The following is an 18,111-nucleotide window of genomic DNA, read 5'->3' as shown; positions in this document are numbered from 1 at the left end:
AGTGTTCTGCGTCGCGAAGGAGATCGCGGAGCCGAACCCTGCGGAAGTCTTGTATTTCTACAAGTTGGAGCCGTAGGTCAACGTCAAGGACAAAACCTTGGACAACTTCTATAAAATGAAGCCGCGAAGTAGCTACCCCGCTCCCACCAGCTGCTAGAAGCATCCCCCGGACGTCCGGGTTCCTCGTGGAGAAGAACCCACACTGCTGCTGGATTTCCAGCGAGTGGGTAAGTGCTTCCCCGGTCCTTTTTCTCGTTTTTATTCTCTTTTTCTCCATTTCTCATCATGTTCCTCCGGGTGGCAGGACCTTTCGCTCAAACTCCCCTCACCAAGTTCATCATGGAACGAAGGAAGTTCTACTCCAAGTTGAGCGTGGAGGACCTGGACGTAGGCAGCTACGTCAACACGGACAACCTCCGATTGGTCGGGATGCTCACGGCCACCCAAACCATTGTCATCCCGAACCTTCGGGGCATCGCCTGCGAGAAGAACATCATCCGGGAGCAATTAGCCTTGGACCACATTGCAGAAGTGGAGAAAGCGACGCGAGCTGACGCGGCCCAGCGCAAGAAGGACCGGGCCTAGACGGAGGCGGCCACTTCAGAGGAGCTGGAGGAGCTCTTCGAGGGCGCCCTACCGAACACTGGGACTCCCGAAGCTAGCATATTGGGGCGAGGTAACTCCCCTTTAATCTTAACTTATGCTCCCTAAGTCGGGGACTTAGCTAGGGATAGGCTAGTACTCCAAGGCCCCGCGTTCGGGTCCGACGGGGAGACGAGACCTTTGACTCCCGTCCCCGTAGGCTCGGAGGTCCTTATGTTCTTATCTGGGTTCCTTTAGTACGGGAATTTCCTGAACCCGGACGACATGGGGGATCGAGTCCATTCCTTTGCTTTAGAGGAGTTGAGTCGCGCCCGGGGCATAGATGAGGGTTCGTCCCGGGTCATTATTAGTTATGATATTTATTTTATTTTTCTTTTTTGTTTAGTTTGCCATACTAATTCCCTTTTCTGTGCTTTTACAGGAGACTCTGGTATGTCTACTCCTGCCAGCGAAATGAGGCGGCTCCTCAAGGACAGGGCGGCAAAGAAAGTTGCCAGGAAAGCAAGCGAGGCGCCAGGCCCGGAGCCCAGCCTCAACAAGGAAATGTCCGGGACAGAACTTCCTCCCAGTGGGGGAGCCCTTGCCGCGGTCCCCATTCAAGCCGTGGAGCCGGCTGTAGTCTCCGGCCCCGCCCAAAACCCGGTGATAGACCTGGAGGCGGGCGTAACAGCCAATCAAAACTCTGGGAAAAGGGACCTGGAGCCAAGCGCCGAAGAGGCCCCGGACGAGGCGTGCTGGCTCGGCCGATGAGTCGCACGGTGAGAGTCAGCTTGCCGCGAAGGAGGTCCCCGCCCTACCTGCTCTCCTCGTACGTCCGACTCTTCTCAAGGAAGGGGATTCTGCTGCGCGGGATGAGCAATCCCGGCTGATCAACCGGTCCTGGGAAAATGGTCGAGGCTGGAGGGACGAAACGTACAGGGCCCTGACGATCCGCCGTTAGGTAGAATTCGCGGAGCATCCGGTAGGGTTTAGCATTCCTTAGCCAATCATGGATCGGCCAGCCGCCGAGGTGGGCTTCCGTCCTAAGCTCGGGTAGGACACGGCCCCCCTGGCGGCTGACCTGCTGGACCAGGTGGGGAACACCATGTCCAATCTCCAGCTTAAACGGTATGCCAAGATTGCCAACCCAGACGTGTTGTTCATCTCCCAGGCGCTCCGCCACCAGGCTACTGCAGTAAGTTCTACTTATCTTTTTCTTTCCCCTTCTTGTTGATAAGTATTTTTCCTAACTTTTCTTTGCTCCAGGTTGATCTGTTGTCCCATCGGAGTGCCGACCTGGTGGCTGAGTTGGCCGTGAAGATGGAGACGGCCAAGCTGGAGCTGAAGGCGGTCGTGAATCAGAGGGAGGCCGCCAAGGGGGCCCTTGGCCGGGAGATGGCCCGTGCCCGGGTGGATCGTGAGGAGTTCGACCGCGTCAAGGCCGAACTGGAAGAGGCTCTCTCTCGAAAGGGAAAAGATGCCGACGAGAGGGCAACACTCTTGGAGGCTACCACAGCTCAGTCGGTCAGGGACAAGGAGGAGATCCAGACTTTGAAGGCCCGGGTCTGCAAACTGGGCGATTGTCTCCTCGAGGAGAAGGCGGCGCACGAAACGTCCCACCGCGAGAAGGAGGAGGCGGAGGGCATGTTGGAGGTCACCTTTGAGGAGGCCATTTACATGGCCTGGTGCAAGGACATGAGTATGAACCTCCTAGTCTTCCCCGATCCGGAGTCAAAGCGGGCCGAGTTCGAGGCTAAAGAGAAGGAGGACGCGGAGCTCCGGGTGGATGACGTCTAGGCCCGGATCCTGGCCTTGTCTTTTTTTCTTTGTAATTGACTTGTTCGGACGTGTACGCGTTCAAAACACTGTTATTTCCTCTAGATTTTATATATGTATTTCTTTTCGTTACTTCGGGTAGAAATTTCATTTTATTGTCGCGCCTAATTGATTCTGAGGGTTTGATCCCGGTTCCAACGGCCTGGACTAGACCAATTGACTAGCTTACCCAGTTTTCAGACCTAACTGCCAAGTTTTTAATCCTGGCTCCAATGACCAGGGCCAACGGGACTGAACTTATTTTGGAACCTTGTTCTCCCTTTCAGTTGTAGGCCACGGCTTTGCCCTGGGGCATACCGGATGCTTCTCTCTCCCGGACATCGTTCGTCCAGGGTGGGACCGGCCTTGGGCTCGGTCCTCTTAACTTTATACCCCCGGACATCGTTCGTCCGGGGTGGGACCGGCCTTGGGCTCGGTCCTCTTAACTTTATTCCCCCGAACATCGTTTGTCCGAGGTGGGACCGGCCTTGGGCTCGGTCCTCTTAACTTTATTCCCCCGGACATCGTTCATCCGGGGTGGGACCGGCCTTGGGCTCGGTCCTCTTAACTTTATTCCCCCGAACATCGTTCGTCTGGGGTGGGACCGGCCTTGGGCTCGGTCCTCTTCAATTTTATACCCCCCGGACATCGTTCGTCCGGGGTGGGACCGGCCTTGGGCTCGGTACTCTTCAATTTTATACCCCCGGACATCGTTCGTCCGGGGTGAGACCGACCTTGGGCTCAGTCCTCTTCAATTTTATACCCCCAGACATCGTTCGTCCGGGGTGGGACCGGCCTTGGGCTTGGTCCTCTTCAATTTTATACCCCCGGACATCGTTTGTCCGGGGTGGGATTGGCCTTGGGCTCGGTCCTCTTCAATTTATACCCCCGGACATCGTTCGTCCGGGGTGGGACCAGCCTCAGCCTTGGTCCCACGGGGTTTGTATTACCCGGACTTCGTCTGTCTGAATCGGGACTAGCCTGAGCTTGCACCTCACCGGGTATTCGCTTATACCTGGGATACCCCCCGCAAGTGAGCGGAGACTGGTCTGGGGTCACTTGGGAAAGATTCTCATTGTTTTATCATATTTTTTTATGACGTTTTGTACACGCCATTTTTCTTATTAAAAAAAAGTGTCGCCCTGAGGCGTACATCGTTTGCAATGAAAATATTAAATTGGAACACGCTCCCTCGACTACTGATAGTATTTACAGAGATGCTCCGCATTCCAGGCTCGCGGGACTTCTGAGCCATCGAGTCGCTTTAAGCGGTATGTCCCGGGGCACACTTCATGTTGGATCTCATACGGCCCCTCCCAATTCGGGCCCAGAACCCCCACTCCCGGATCTTGAGTAGCAGGGAAGACTCTTCGCAAGACCAAGTCGCCAGCTCTGAACTTTCGGCTCTTGACTTTCGAGTTGAAGTGTCGCGCGATCTTGCCTTGGTACATCTTCAGCTGTACCTGTGATTCCTCCCGGATCTCCTCGATGATATCTAGTGATTCTTTGAGTAAGGCGTGGTTCTGGGCGGGGTCATACGTGTCTCGTCGATGAGATGGGATGGTCATTTCAATGGGGATGATGGCTTCGAATCCATAGACCATGGAGTAAGGAGTGTGGCCGGTTGATGTCCTCTCGGTCGTCCGGTAAGCCCACAGTACGTGGGGTAGTTCCTCGGGCCATTTGCTCTTGCAAGCCTGGAGTTTTTTCTTCAGCGTCCCCTTTAGAATTTTGTTCACGACTTCTGCCTGCCCGTTCGCTTGGGGCCTGGCGACCGTGGAGAAGCTCTTGATGATACCGTGTCTTTCGCAAAAATCCATGAAGTGGGCACTGTCGAACTACTTCCCGTTGTCAGATACAATTTTGTAGGGGAGGCCATAACGACACACTATGTTGTTGATGACGAAATCCAATGCCTTCTTGGAAGTGATGGTGTTCATGGGCTCCGCCTCAACCCACTTTGTGTAGTAGTCCACGGCCACGATGGCATACTTCACCCCTCCCTTCCCGGTTGGGAGCGATTCTAGAAGATCGATCCCCCACACTGCAAAGGGCCAGGGGCTAGTCATCAAGGTTATTTCTATCGGGGGGGCCTGCGGGACCTTCGCGTACCTTTGGCACTGTTCGCACTTGCGAACGTAGTCAACACAATCTTTCTTCATGGTTGGCCAGAAGTATCCTTGGCGCAGGATCATCTTGGATAGACTGGGCCCGGCTGTGTGATCTCTGCAAAAGCCTTCGTGCACTTCATGCATGATGGCACTTAGTTCAGTCCCGGACACACACTTGAGGTGGGGCATGGACAACCCCCGGCGATAGAGCTTCTCGTCCATCATGACATATCAGTGGACTTGATATTGGAGTGGCTGCGGCCCTGTCGGCTGAAACCTCCCCGGATGTCAGGTAGCGGATAAGCGGTCCCATCCACGATGCGGAGTGATCGATAGTGTGGACCGCGGGGGCTCTGATGCTTGGGACGGGGAGGTGGTTGATGGGGACTAGCCCAGCTAGTTCTGCCTCGGCGTCGGTGGCCAGCTTTGCTAGTGTGTCCGCGAAGACATTTTGCTCTCGGGGGATCTGGCGGATGGAGTGCTTTGTGAACGCATGTAGTATCTCTCTCGTCTGGGTCACATAAACCACCATTCTCTCTCCTTTAGTTTTATATTCCCCTGAGATTCGCCTGACAACCAGCTGGGAATCGCTGTAGATTTCCAGGTTCGCTGCCCCTACCTCCCGGGCCAAACGCAGCCCGGCTAGGACAACTTCATGCTCCACTTCGTTATTCGACGCCTTGAACTGGAAACGAAGGGTATTTTGTAACTGTTGTCCCTGTGGTGACACCAAGATGATCCCGGCCCCGTTCTCATTCGAGGCCTCGTCCACGAAAACCTTCCAAACAGGCGCCGCGGGGACCTCATGATCATTGTCTTCCTGAGACATCCCGGAACACTCAACGATGAAATCGGCCAGGGCTTGCCCCTTGATGGACACTTTAGGGATGTAGGATATATCGAACTGACTTAGCTCCATGGCCCACTTCAGGAGTCTTCCCGATGACTCAGGCTTCTGTAACACTTGCCGCAGGGGGTGGTTGGTCAGGACCTTTATGGCGTGGGCCTGGAAGTAAGGCCGGAGTTTCCGGGATGCCATCAGCAGGAAAAAGGTCAGCTTCTCGATCAATGGATACCGAGACTCAGCATCCAACAATCTCTTACTTACATAATACACTGGGAGTTGTGTCCTCTCCTCTTCTCGTATCAGCGCTGCGCTGATCGTGTGCTCTATCACTGCCAGATAGAGGTACAGGGGTTCCCCATCCACCAGTTTCGCCAGGATCAGAGCTTGGGCCAGGTCTTTCAGTTTACGAAAAGATTCTTCGCACTCAACTGACCATTCAAAATGCTGGCTTCCCCGAAGGACGTTGAAGAATGGGATGCACTTATCCGTGGCTTTGGAAACGAAACAGCTCAAGGCGGCTATCCGCCCTGTCAGGATTTGTACGTCCTTATGATTTTGGGGGGAGGCCATTTCAATCAGTGCCTTGATCTTATCTAGATTGGCCTCTATTCCCCGGAAACTCACTATGAAGCCCAGGAATTTCCCGGAGGCCACGCCAAAAGTGCACTTTTTGGGATTCAGCTCCATCCCGTACTTCCGAATGACTGCGAAAGCTTCAGCCAGGTCGTCCGCATGCTTTCCGAAAGTCTTGGACTTGACCAGCATGTCATCGATGTAGACTTCCATGTTTCGCCCCAACTGGGCCCGAAACATCCGATTGACAAGCCTTTAATAGGTTGCCCCGGCGTTTTTCAGTCCGAAGGGCATGACTATGTAGCAGTATATCCTCTTATTGGTCTGGAAACTGGTGTGCTCCTGATCTGCCACATGCATAGAGATCTGATTGTAGCCAGAGTAAGTATCCATGAAGCTCAAGATCTCGTACCCGGACGTAGCATCCACCATTTGGTCGATCCAGGGCAGCGGGAAACAGTCCTTCGGACAGGCTTTGTTGAGATCCGTGAAGTTGATGCACGTTCTCCATGTCCCGTTTGGTTTCGGTATCAAGACGGGATTGGCCAGCCACATGGGGTACACAACCTCGCGTATGAAGTTGATAGAAGACAGCTTCTCAACTTCCAGCTTAAGGGCCTCGGCCCTCTTCGTCCCCAAAGGCCTGCGTTTCTGGCGGACCGAGGTCGCATTTGGGTCGATACTTAACGTGTGGCAGATGATGTTGCGGTCGATCCCCGTCATGTCTGAGTGGGACCAGGCTAGGATATCCTGGTTTTCCTTAACTTGGGCGATGATGGCGGCCCAAACATCCGCCGGCAGACTCTTTCCGACTTGGATGATCCAGGTTGGATCGGTGTCACTGATACATACCTCCTCTATCTCGTCCATTGGCTCTAGGACGCGGTCATCCCCTATCCTCGGGTCCAGGTCATCTTATTCCCGGACCACCCTCTCAGCAGGTGGGGGAGGAATCGGGTCGATGAAGCCCTCAACGGGTTCTTCCCGGACCATATATATTGGGCGGGCCGACACGTGGTAGCACTTCCGGGCGCTCTTCAGGTCTTACCAGACAGTCCCTACCCCTCTGTTGTCACATGGGAACTTCATGCAAAGATGATGGATGGAGGTGATGGCTCCGAACTCGACTAATGCGGGCCAGCCAAAGATGACGTTGTAAGCGGTGGGGCAATCCACCACTACAAAGGTGCAGAACTTGAACGAGTGCTGCAATTCACTTCCCAGTGTAACGGGCAGCTGGATCTTTCCCATGGGGAGAAGTGCATCTCCGTTGAAGCCGTAAATCTGGGTAGGGCATGATGTCAGATCCGCTTCAGTCAAGCCAATGGCGGTGAAAGCAGGTTTGAACAAGAGGTTGACGGAGCTCCCGTCATCCACCAACACGCGGGACACCAACTTGTTGGCGATTTGAGCATCTATGACCAATGGGTCGTGGTGCGGGAAATGAACATTGTGGGCGTCGTCCTCCGTGAAGGTGATGGGGGGGTTCATCAATTTAGGGCGCTGAGCAGGGGCTTGGACAAGGGCGCATACCTCCTGATCATGGTCTAGCTCGCTTAGGTAGCGCTTTTGGTCGTTCCTGGATGGTCCTCCTAGGTGAGGTCCGCCCGAGATGGTGGCCACATGTCCATCAACTCGAGGGGGTGTGGCCTCGGAGGGGTAAGGCATGCCAGGGCCGGGAACCTGTGCGACAGGGGCCCCCTGATGGGCCTGTGCCGTGGGTCCCTGTGCATACCCTCCCTGAGGCGGGTACGCCCGGGACATTCCCGGAACCATGGGTTGTCCAGGGCCTGCTGACAGGCCCGGGACTCCCACGGGCATCCTAACCCACTGGTGGAGGTGCCCCAGCTTGATGAGATTCTCGATCTCATCCTTGAGTTGCCGGCATTCTTCGGTGGTGTGGCCCACATCCTTATGATAGACGCACATTTTTCTGGTATCCCTCGGATTCCTCCCCCCCTTGAACATGGGGCTAGGCGGAAGGTAGTGAACTGCCCTTTCTGTGGCCAGGTAGATGTTCTCCCTGGTGTCCACCAGATTGGTGTATTCTGAATATTGGGGCTCGTAGCCCCTCTTTCCCTTCTTGACCGGCTCGGGCCAGTTCTGGCCTTTACCAGATAGCTTCCCCCGGGAGGGGGTCACGTTCGCTTCAGTCACTCCTACCTGTGACTGCTAGGCCCCGGCAGAGGCGACACTGTGCCCTGCCAGCGTGGCTCCATATCCGAAGAAGTGGGTGGATTGGGCCGGGGCATACCCCGAAGTGGCAGGGCCATACACTATAGGGGTGTAACTGATTCCAGGCGCAACGGGCGGTCCCGGGGCGACGGGGGGTGCAGCATAGGACTGCGCCGGGAACTACGCCCCGTATCCCAGGAACGCCTGGGCGCTGGGCTGTGGAGCAGGAGGCCACCCAAAAGCCTAAATCTGAGCCTCTTCCCAGTTGATGAATCCTTGGGCCCTCCTGATGAATTCTTCCAGGGTAGCGGCCTTGCTACACTGCCTGGATCCCGAACTACATTGCCACCAGGCGCTGTCCGTCGTTCACTTTCATCTTGGAGGCTTCTTCAGTGAAGCGCTGGATGTAGGCCCTCAAGGTCTCCATGGGGAGTTGTTTGATATTTGCGAGGGCGCTGATCTGCATGTCCATCCTCATGGTGGCCACGAACTGCTTGCGAAACGCTGATTGCAGGCCTGACTAGGATTGGATGGATCCCGGCTTAAGTCTCTTCCACCACTCTTCAGCAAGACCACCCAAAGTGATCGAGAAACAGAGGCACTTGCCGTCGTCACTGACATGGGCCACTGTCATGAGCCGGTTGTATCGGGACAGATGGTCCCTGGGGTCGGTGTTTCCAGTATAGGCGGTGAGGCTTGGCATCTTGAACCCCTTGGGGAGTACAGCGTCCATGATGTGCCTCGCACAGGGCTCTTTATCCTCCTCATCGGAGTCAATATCCGCGCCTTCCTATTTGCGGACCAAGCGGTCCGTGACCTTTTTCAAAGTGGCCAGCTGCTCCATGAGCTGCCTGGCCATGCCGTCTTCCAGGGGGATTCTTTTGTTCCTCCTGTCATTGATGTTGTTCCTGAGGTCGCCACCTCGGGGGAGAATATTTTCCTTACGGGCCCGCTCTTTCCAAGCGTTCAGTCCGTCGCGTAGGTCTACCCGGGACGTATCATTCCCTTAACTGAGGGCATGATGCTCCTCGCTGCGAGGTCGCTCCCGACGGTTCTTGTTAATCGAGGCACTTGGGTGCAAAGATCTTTCCCGCCCGTCTCGCCCTGGGGCGTGCCGGGGCTGTGCGTTCCGCGGCCACGTCCCCTGCGGATCGATCGGGTGGCCTCGTCCTGGGACGGGGCGCACCTTCTCTTTCCTAGGGAGCGGCCGGGAACGGGTCCCGGCTTTCGCGGCGGGGGTGGTCTTTTCTCGGGTCTTTCCACCGGCCTTCTTTTTCTCCCTGTCTGGGTTTCCTAGGGCTGGCTCAGGAAACTGCTCCGAGGGAGGGGCCTGCCTTGCTTCTTCGGGGGCCCCGGCTCGGGCTTGCGGAGCGGGCTGCTGCGCTCCTGGGAGTGGGCCAATTGCAGGATTGGTTGCCGGACCCTACGCAGCTATGAACGCCTGCAGTGCTTGGAGGGACTCTTGCATCTGTCGATGCACCTTCGCTTGCTCAGCGATCCTGGCCTCCTCGTCCAGGACTTGCTTCCTCAGTCTGGTCATCTCATGGTCCTGCTGGTTGGGCTCTCCTTCAGGGATCTTGGGATCCGCAGCTTCGTCGTGGTACTCCCCTCCGTTTTCCTCTTCGTAATACTCCTCATTCTCTTCTTCGTATTTTGTCCCACCCTCATAGTCTTGTGACTCGTCGTGGTGAGATGTTTGAGGAGTGCTCTCAGGTGGATTCTGAGGAAGATGCTGGGAATGCAACGGATCTTCATTGCTCTGCTCTGGATTACTAGGGTCGAACGTGGTGTGTCGTGTGTTCACCATTGTATTAAAGGCTTGACGTTAGCACTAGCTTTCTTCAGCTCTCAATGAAAGCACCAAAATGTTTACCGAGATTTTCGGAAACCACACTAATAGATATTAGCTAAGAATAAAGATATAAAATGTAGAAGATTAATACAGGATTTTTACGTGGTTGGGGCGTTAATAAGCCTTAGTCCACGAGTCAGTTGTATTAGAGCTTGGAAAGTCTTTTTACAATGGAGTTTCTCTCTATGTTTTGACAGAGTATAGTATATAAGTCAAAGAGAGATCATTTTCCCAGTGTTCTATTGCCTGTATTTATAGGCTCATGGGGACACTGGGTCTGGGTCGGGTATGACCTGGGCCCATCAGAGATATCGATACTCTTGGCTTCTCTGGTGGAAGCCCAATGTAAAAGATAAAACATACATAAATTCAAGACTAATTAAGGCCCAATAAGGTGGTCCAAGAACTATATTTCGCCCGACAAAATGGTGCTTTTGGTCTGGGCACTTCGAGTTACGAGGTAGATTCAGGGGACAGGATCGGTCACAGTACTTGGCAGTGCAGATCTGAAACAACGGCGTGCAATCCCGAGGTGGCCTTTTCCGCAGGTGAAAAGTAGGGACAACCCCCACGCGGAGTGGGGCGGCTTTAGGGTCCCGGACGCTTTTCCTTACGAACCGGGGACAACCTAATCCGGGTTCGTTTACCTTTGTCCCTCTTCGTTTTCCACAGGCCCGGACCGTTTACTAGTGTCCGGGACCGTTTACGTATACTTCAACGCGATTCTGAGCTCTGTACGTCTCCTGGACAACTGTTGTGGATCGCCATCCCGGACACCGTCTGGGCCCCAGGAACGCACTAGGGCCGTGCCCCTTGGACATTCCTGTACCAAGCGGGCCTGGGCCGGGCCCACATTCAAATGCCCAGTCCATGGGCCCCAACCGCCGTCCCGGGCCCACGTCAGGAAATGGGGATAACAGACTATAAATAACATAATTAAACACTTATCTATATATTAAAATAACACAGAAAGTGTGTTATCGTTGACAATATAATAACACATCTGTATAACAATGATAAAGTGTTATGTAAAGTACCCTGACCTACGATAACATAGTCGGTCTTAACACATCAAAAAGTGTTATGGTATGTTTTGATAACACATTTTCGGTGTGATTAAAAGCATTTTTTCTTGTAGTGATACCAGATTGAAGAAGTCCTTCACCCAGGCACCTACAAACTTGCTCGCTTAAACGGAGATCTCGTTCCTCGCTATTGGAATGGAGAACACCTGCGCAAGTACTATCAATGAACAATCTTTTTTAAAGGATTGGCTTGTATTAATTTTACTTTTTACAAGTTATGAAAAAGGGTTGGTCATTTTATGTGACTAATCGTTTATAAGTGTAAGTCTTTTCGATCACTCGTACAGAAACGTTTTGTCCATTTATTACGAGAAATATAAGGGACTGTGCGTAGCCAGTCATTCTTGCCAATTATTTTATTTTATACAAGTATTTGCTCATTACGTGTGTTGTTTTGCTGTATTACAATTTTAATTATTTTGCTCTAAGCAGTATTGTTCAAACAGGTTTTGGTCAAGGCAAGTGACCAAGGACCTAAATCTCCTCGATCACTTGGGGGCATACAAGGTATCTAGTAAGCAAAGCATATCGAAAGGTATGTAAACACATGAGCAAAATAAGTGAAAGCATGCTAGGGTACTTAGAGTATTTTTCAAAATTTTGTATTTTGTTAAATCAAACCAAAGTACTATGCTAAGTTTGGTCATGCGAACAGATGTTATAATAAAATGCAAATATATTATAATGTCAAAATTTATCCTTTTACACTACGAGCAATCACTGCTCAGATTTAATTGTTCAAATAAAAGTTAAAGCGGCCCATGCAGCAATAAATATCAATTGGAAAATAAGTGTCTTTACATCACGACCTGTAGGCCGTGTACTTGAAAAATTAAGAGAAAAAAATTGCAGACTACGAGGTTGGAGGATCTTGAGGGGTGCCCTCGTCGATGACATCTATAGCTTCATTGTTCGCCCCGTCCAAGCCAGTCGCCAAGGAGATTTCGGGCGAGGTAGGTACCGTTGCCCTCTCCTCTTCTGCCAGTCAAGCAACGCAGCGGGCTATCTCGGCATGCCTTGCGCGCTCGGGAAGGTAACTGAAATCAGCCCCTTGGTTGTGTTTCCAGAAGTCATAAAAACACTTACCCGTGGCGTTCGTGTACCTTTCCAAATTACTGGTGTTGGCTTGTTCAAGCTTCTCGATACGGCCCTCCAAGGTTGTAGTCTCTTGTCTACTCGCAGCCAACTCCTGCTCAAGATTTTTAGCCTCGCGGTAGTTGATACGGTTAGACTCCTTGAAGTTGTCTTTTTGCTCGATGGCCTTATTTAGAGCAGTCTGCTTCTCCCTTAGCTCCGCAGCCAATTTATTCTTCTCCTCGAGCACCGCCTCAAGCTGCTCAGTGTATTTCGCTTCGAAAGCTTTAAGTTCTTCAATGTGTCGTTGCTCCAAAGTCCTGGAGTGCTCGGTGACGGCACCCGAGCGGAGCCGACCGGCAGTAAGGGTTAGAATTGCCTGTGATCAGAGCAAAGGTTAGATTGACTGTAGAATATAAAAGGGGTTGTCTCCACAGAAAAAGATAACTTACACTGTCAAACTCATTCAATGCGCGGGTTAGGATGTGGTCGACATCCATTGTCTCAGTCGAAGCCATCACCAACCGGCAACGTTCGTGCTTCAAAATTTTGGCGACCCTGTCTTTGACCGATCTTAAGGTGCAACTCGATATGTCTCCCCCTGTGGAAGCAGGACCAGCCTGCTGAGTTTGTTCGGTTGGGGTCGGTGGAGACGGTGTCGACCCGGCAGGAGCAGGGAGAGTTTGCTGCTCGAGAGGAGAATTAGGTGGTGTTGCATTTGTAGAGGGTCCGTTGGCCGGAGGGCCTGCAATGCGGGCTTTCTTGGCCTGAGGCGTTTTACTGCTTTCCCCAGGATGCCTCTTGCTCATTTTCTCTTTGCTCGAGGGAGCCTCAGGGGCACTGTATATGTCAAACACGTACTCGGAGTCCATCCCTGAAAGAGAAGAAAATACACGAACAATGAGATAGTATAAACGATTAAGTATGTTACGTCAGGAAAAGAAACAGAGAAAATTGTAAGTGAAATACCCGAGCTATCATTACTGGTCGCTACATTATACACTCTACTAGTGTTACACTCACTCTCTGGCATGAAGAAGTCTAAATCTAAATTGGGAGCGTACTTAAAATTGTCGTCCCCGTCAAATAAGTGACAGGGAATTGGGCCTGCAGTGCTTAAAATTGCTGTCCCCGTCAAATTGGGCCTGCAGTGCGGGCTTTCTTGGCCTGAGGCGTTTTACTGCTATCCCTAGGATGTCTCTTGCTCATTTTCTTTTTACTCGAGGGAGCTTCGGGAGCCTCAGGGGCACTGTATATGTCGAACACGTACTCGGAGTCCATGTTTGAAAGAGAAGCAAATACACGAACAGTGAGATAGTATAAACGATTGAGTATGTTACGTCAGGAAAAGAAACAGAGAAAAATGTAAGTGAAATACCCGAGCTATCATTACTGGTTGCTACATTATACACTCTACTAGTGTTACACTCACTCTCTGGCATGAAGAAGTCTGTATCTAAATTGGGAGCGTACTTAAAATTGCCATCCCCGTCAAATAAGTGATAGGGAATTGGCAAACTATCTAAAAGTGAGAAATCAGTACCGTTCTCGTCCAACGATTCGTCAAGGGGCTCGAGAGGGACAGTGGCCTTCTTTTTCCCCTTTCCCTGAGCGGTGGGGGGAGCAGCAGCTCGTGGGATGTTGAAGGGTTCCCTGATTGTCACTCCGGTTGTCCTCCTCTGAGGTTGTGACACGTCCGGGTGCTGCTCGGGAATCTCCTCGCCAGTGGCACTTCCCGCTGTTGACTCCCTCACGTCTTGGTGGGGAGCTAAAAGCCCGACCAGCCTCAAGTTGGCCTCTGTGACCAGCTGTTTGACACTTTTCTCTATGTCAGTCATGCTGGCCAGGAGGGCTGATCGCATCTCCATGTCTGGAGTAGGGTTTGGTCGCAACCATGGGCCTGAAATGCACTAAATTTCTAAGGAAATGCAACAAAAAATTGAAGAAAGATTGGCGACCAGTGGTACAAAGACTTTACCTCCTTGAATGAAGGTCAGGTTGTTCGCAACCATATCTGTTGTCAGGAAATACTCCAGATGGTACCTCCCCACGTTCGAGATGTAGGTGGTGTCAGTCAGGAAAGTTCGACCCATTTCTTGGTGACAAAAGTGGAAAAACCTCGCGTTTTCTTGGTTGGGGTTATATTTTAGGTCAAACAGATAGTTGACCTCGTGTGGAGTGGGGACAGGCCATTTTTTGTGGCTGTAAAGGATATAGAGTGCAGCGAGCATTGTATATCCATTGTTATTTGAAAAGGGGTGACCCCGAAGTAATTGGCCACCCCATGGAAAAAAGGATGAAGAGGAAGAGTCGCTCCTACCTCAATATGGTACCTCGACCAGGCGCTGAAGGCACCTCCAGGCAAGTTCGCCTGTTGGTCTTGAGTGGGTTAAACTAATGTCACCCCAGAGACTCCATATTTTTTGATGTAATTAGCGATCATCCTGATCGTTACCCGACTGGCAGGTGCGATGTACCATTCAACTTCTGTTTAAACGACGTTTCGGGGCTGAGCATAAGTTTGAATGTTTGGGTCAGGGGTATTTCTTTCCCGACCACTGGTCGAGGGAATACCAGCCTGAGGAGAAGGCAGGTCTAAAGGTTTGGAAGATTTCTTTTTCTGGGCTGTGGATTTTATTCTACCCATGGCTGGAAGGTTTATCTGAGGTCTATTGGGTGGGGTTTGAGAAAAAGGAATCTCTAGCACTAGCTGCAACGGATGCTCCTTGTCTTCAAGTAATTGGGAAAGTAAGTCATCGTTGATAGGCTTCTCACCTCCCCAAGGATCTTGCATGAAGAGCTGCGAACAGAGAAAGGGGGAGGTGAGAACGTAAAGCCTAAAAATTTGTGTTGAAAGTTAGAATAACGTTGCTCGCGTATAAAAGTTAAGCTTTTATACGACCAATAGCATTCTAGCAAAAACACTAAGTTTTATACGAGCAGTTTGAAAAATAGATTGAAAAGCGGATGTAAAAAGTTTTTCGGGAAAAAGCTTTTTCGACTCCGAAGGAGCGGAAATAACCCAGTTTTTCAACTAGCCTAAAAATCAAATTTTACTTCGATTTTACGCCCTAAATCTACAATCTCAACTACCAAACTAGCTCCTAACTCCTACAAGACATTGTTTCATCACCCTTTCAAGCATCGGTTAACATTCCCAATTTCCCCAAAACAGTTTCAGCCAAGAACAGTAAAAACCTCCAAGAACTCAGAAATCAGGAATAGATACAAACAAGTGCTGCATGGCCTATTAACAATGGAAAGGTTCGAGGAAACATACTTGTATGAAAGATAGAGTGAAGTTTTGAGGCACTAAGTTGATTCGGCTGGGCAAGAGCTTCGTGATCCGTATGAGTTTCTGGGTTTATGGTAGTATAACTCCTGGTTCTTCAGTTTCTTGAAGATAAAGTTAAAGTGTAAAAAGTAAAAATTGATTCTGAAGGATTATTTATATTAGCCGAGGAGTGGTTACCAAGGTAATCAAAAAGGGTAACTTTCCAAGGCATGGGGAAGTGTGATAGCCGTCAGACAAGTTATTGGGAAACCGAAAAGACTTGATTGGACATGATTTATCACCTTTTTTCGAGAAAGCATGGGCGGCTATTGAAATATTTTGTGGGGTATTCGAAGAGTCAGTTTCCTAAGTTTACTTATTGCTGGTCACAATAAATAAACTTGGGGGGCAAATGTTTACCCAAAAAACGGCTGCAGATGACGTGGCAAGGATTTCTCACACATGGTTGACACGTGGCAGAAGTACTGCTCAACTATCGACCAGAAGCACATCGCTTCGCCAAGGGTTAATTTTTCGATACAACCAGGCTGGTCGTATAACCTGACTTATTTCCTTCTTAAATTGTAATCTTATAATAATTGCGTGGAATATTTCTTCATTATTATCTTGACACGCGATTATGAAGGAAAGATAGGGCACGTTGGCATATGTAACCCTCTTTGAACCTATAAATATACATGAAATAGCTCAAGGAAGGGACTTTTTGATTCCTGAATCTTTTTGCTAAGATAGAGAAAAAGAGAGAGATATAGTGCAATTATCCACCATTTTATTGTATTTTCTTCCGAGATTTGTGAAACTCAAGAACCTTAGTTCTTTGATCACTGCTTTGAGATTCAATCTTAATAATAGCACTAAGTGGACATAGGTCATTACCATCTTTTGGGGCCGAACCACTATAAATCCTTTGTGTTTTCTTCTCTTCCATTAGATCATCTTTCTTACTTGCCATTTTATCCTTTGTCATATATTTGACTCCGTGTCGTTGGCCAAATCATGGGTCAACACCTTTTAACCCTAGCACATTAATGGTTTTGGTGACACATTTTTAACTAAATGACTTGATTAGCAAGTCCTGCACCTTTATAAGTACACAGTTGGTATCAGAGTGTCCTAGGTTTAAGGGTTCCTGAAGACTGGCTGGACATGTACATTCGCTACTAGAGACAAGCTCAATTCAGGGTTGGTAATGTGTATGTATGCTTATATGCTTGGAATGAACTATGAATGTGGTTATTTATTGAATTAATAGGAAGTATGAGATACTGATAGGGCCTGGGCCTTGACTACTGTATGAAAATTTTAAGGCATGTTGATTAGCATCGCTGCGCATGTAAATGAATATTTGGATGGTTAACTGCATATTATGTATGGGTGAATGCTTTTGTCTTAGCTATTGTGTGGTAATGTTGGGGAATGCTTATTAGCAGCCGGTGCATGTGGATAAATGCCTATATTCTGATTGTTTGTGATTGGTAATATTCCTTTGGTGGATTTTGGAGAAGCTTTTACCCTGTCATCACGGTCTGATTGCCGAGTCGTTGATTGTTGATTGACTTGGATAGCTATGCATCCAAGAAAATCTACACGGCTAGCCGGCACTAGGTCTGGGATTGGGGGTGATGACCAGGGCCAGATTCCTCCGCCAGTCCTTGAGAACTAGCAACAACTTATGGCAGATATGGAAGCGCGATTGTAGAGTCAAGATAAGCATAGTCGCTTGTTGCGATAGCCGGCTCCATCAGGGAGTGCTGCCCCTATTGTACCACCTGCAGTGGTACTAGTTGTACAATTTGGGGAGGTTGGGAACAGGTGGGAGACGTTATATGAGCGGTTCAGGAAACAGCAGCCCCCAATATTTGAGGGAGGACCTGATCCATTGAAGGCCGAGCAATGGCTGACTATGATTACTACTATCCTGGATTTCATGAGGATAGAGGGACATGACAGAGTGACATGTGCCACGTATATGTTGAGAGAGGATGCCCGCATCTGGTGGGAAGTGGCCTCACAGACCAGGGATGCCACTGCATTGAGTTGGGAAGGATTTAAAGATTTGTTCAGTCAGAAGTATTATAATGTTGCCATCAGGGCAGCAAAGGTTAATGAGTTCGTATGTGGCATGGTGGGGCACCTTAAGAAGGATTGCCCAACACTGAAGAAAGGGGAAGCAGGAAAGGTGGACAGCTTGACTCCAGCTCGAGTGTTCACCTTGACGCAGGCAGAGGCCGAGGCTAGTCCCTCGGTAGTGACAGGTCAGCTTTCTAGCACTGGCTCTCCTTTCTCTGTATTGATTGATTCTGGTGCTACACATTCCTTTGTTTCTAGTAGAGTGATTGATAGACTGTGTAGACCTAGTGAGTATCAGACTGCGGGGTTTAGGACTTTATTGCTGACTGGGGAACTGGTAGTTTCTAGGAGATGGATTAGGGCACTGCCAGTGATGGTTGATAGTAGGGAGCTTTCAGTTGACTTAATTGAGCTAGATATGGAGTATTTTTATATGATCTTAGGGATGGATTGGTTGGTCAAATATGGGGCTACCATTGACTGGAGGAAGAAGATGGTGACTTTTGAGCCTAAGGGCGAGGATCCTTTTATCTTTGTGGGTGCGGTGTGTGGACCCCGCGTACCCATGATTTCTGCATTGAGAGCCAAAGACTTGTTACAGGGTGGATGCATAGGTTTTCTAGCTAGTGTGG

The sequence above is a fragment of the Humulus lupulus genome, chromosome 2, assembly GCF_963169125.1.
Source record: "Humulus lupulus chromosome 2, drHumLupu1.1, whole genome shotgun sequence".
NCBI classification, from domain to species: Eukaryota; Viridiplantae; Streptophyta; class Magnoliopsida; order Rosales; family Cannabaceae; genus Humulus; species Humulus lupulus.
The sequence above is the reverse complement of the archived record's forward strand: the minus strand, read 5'-3'. Positions refer to the sequence as shown.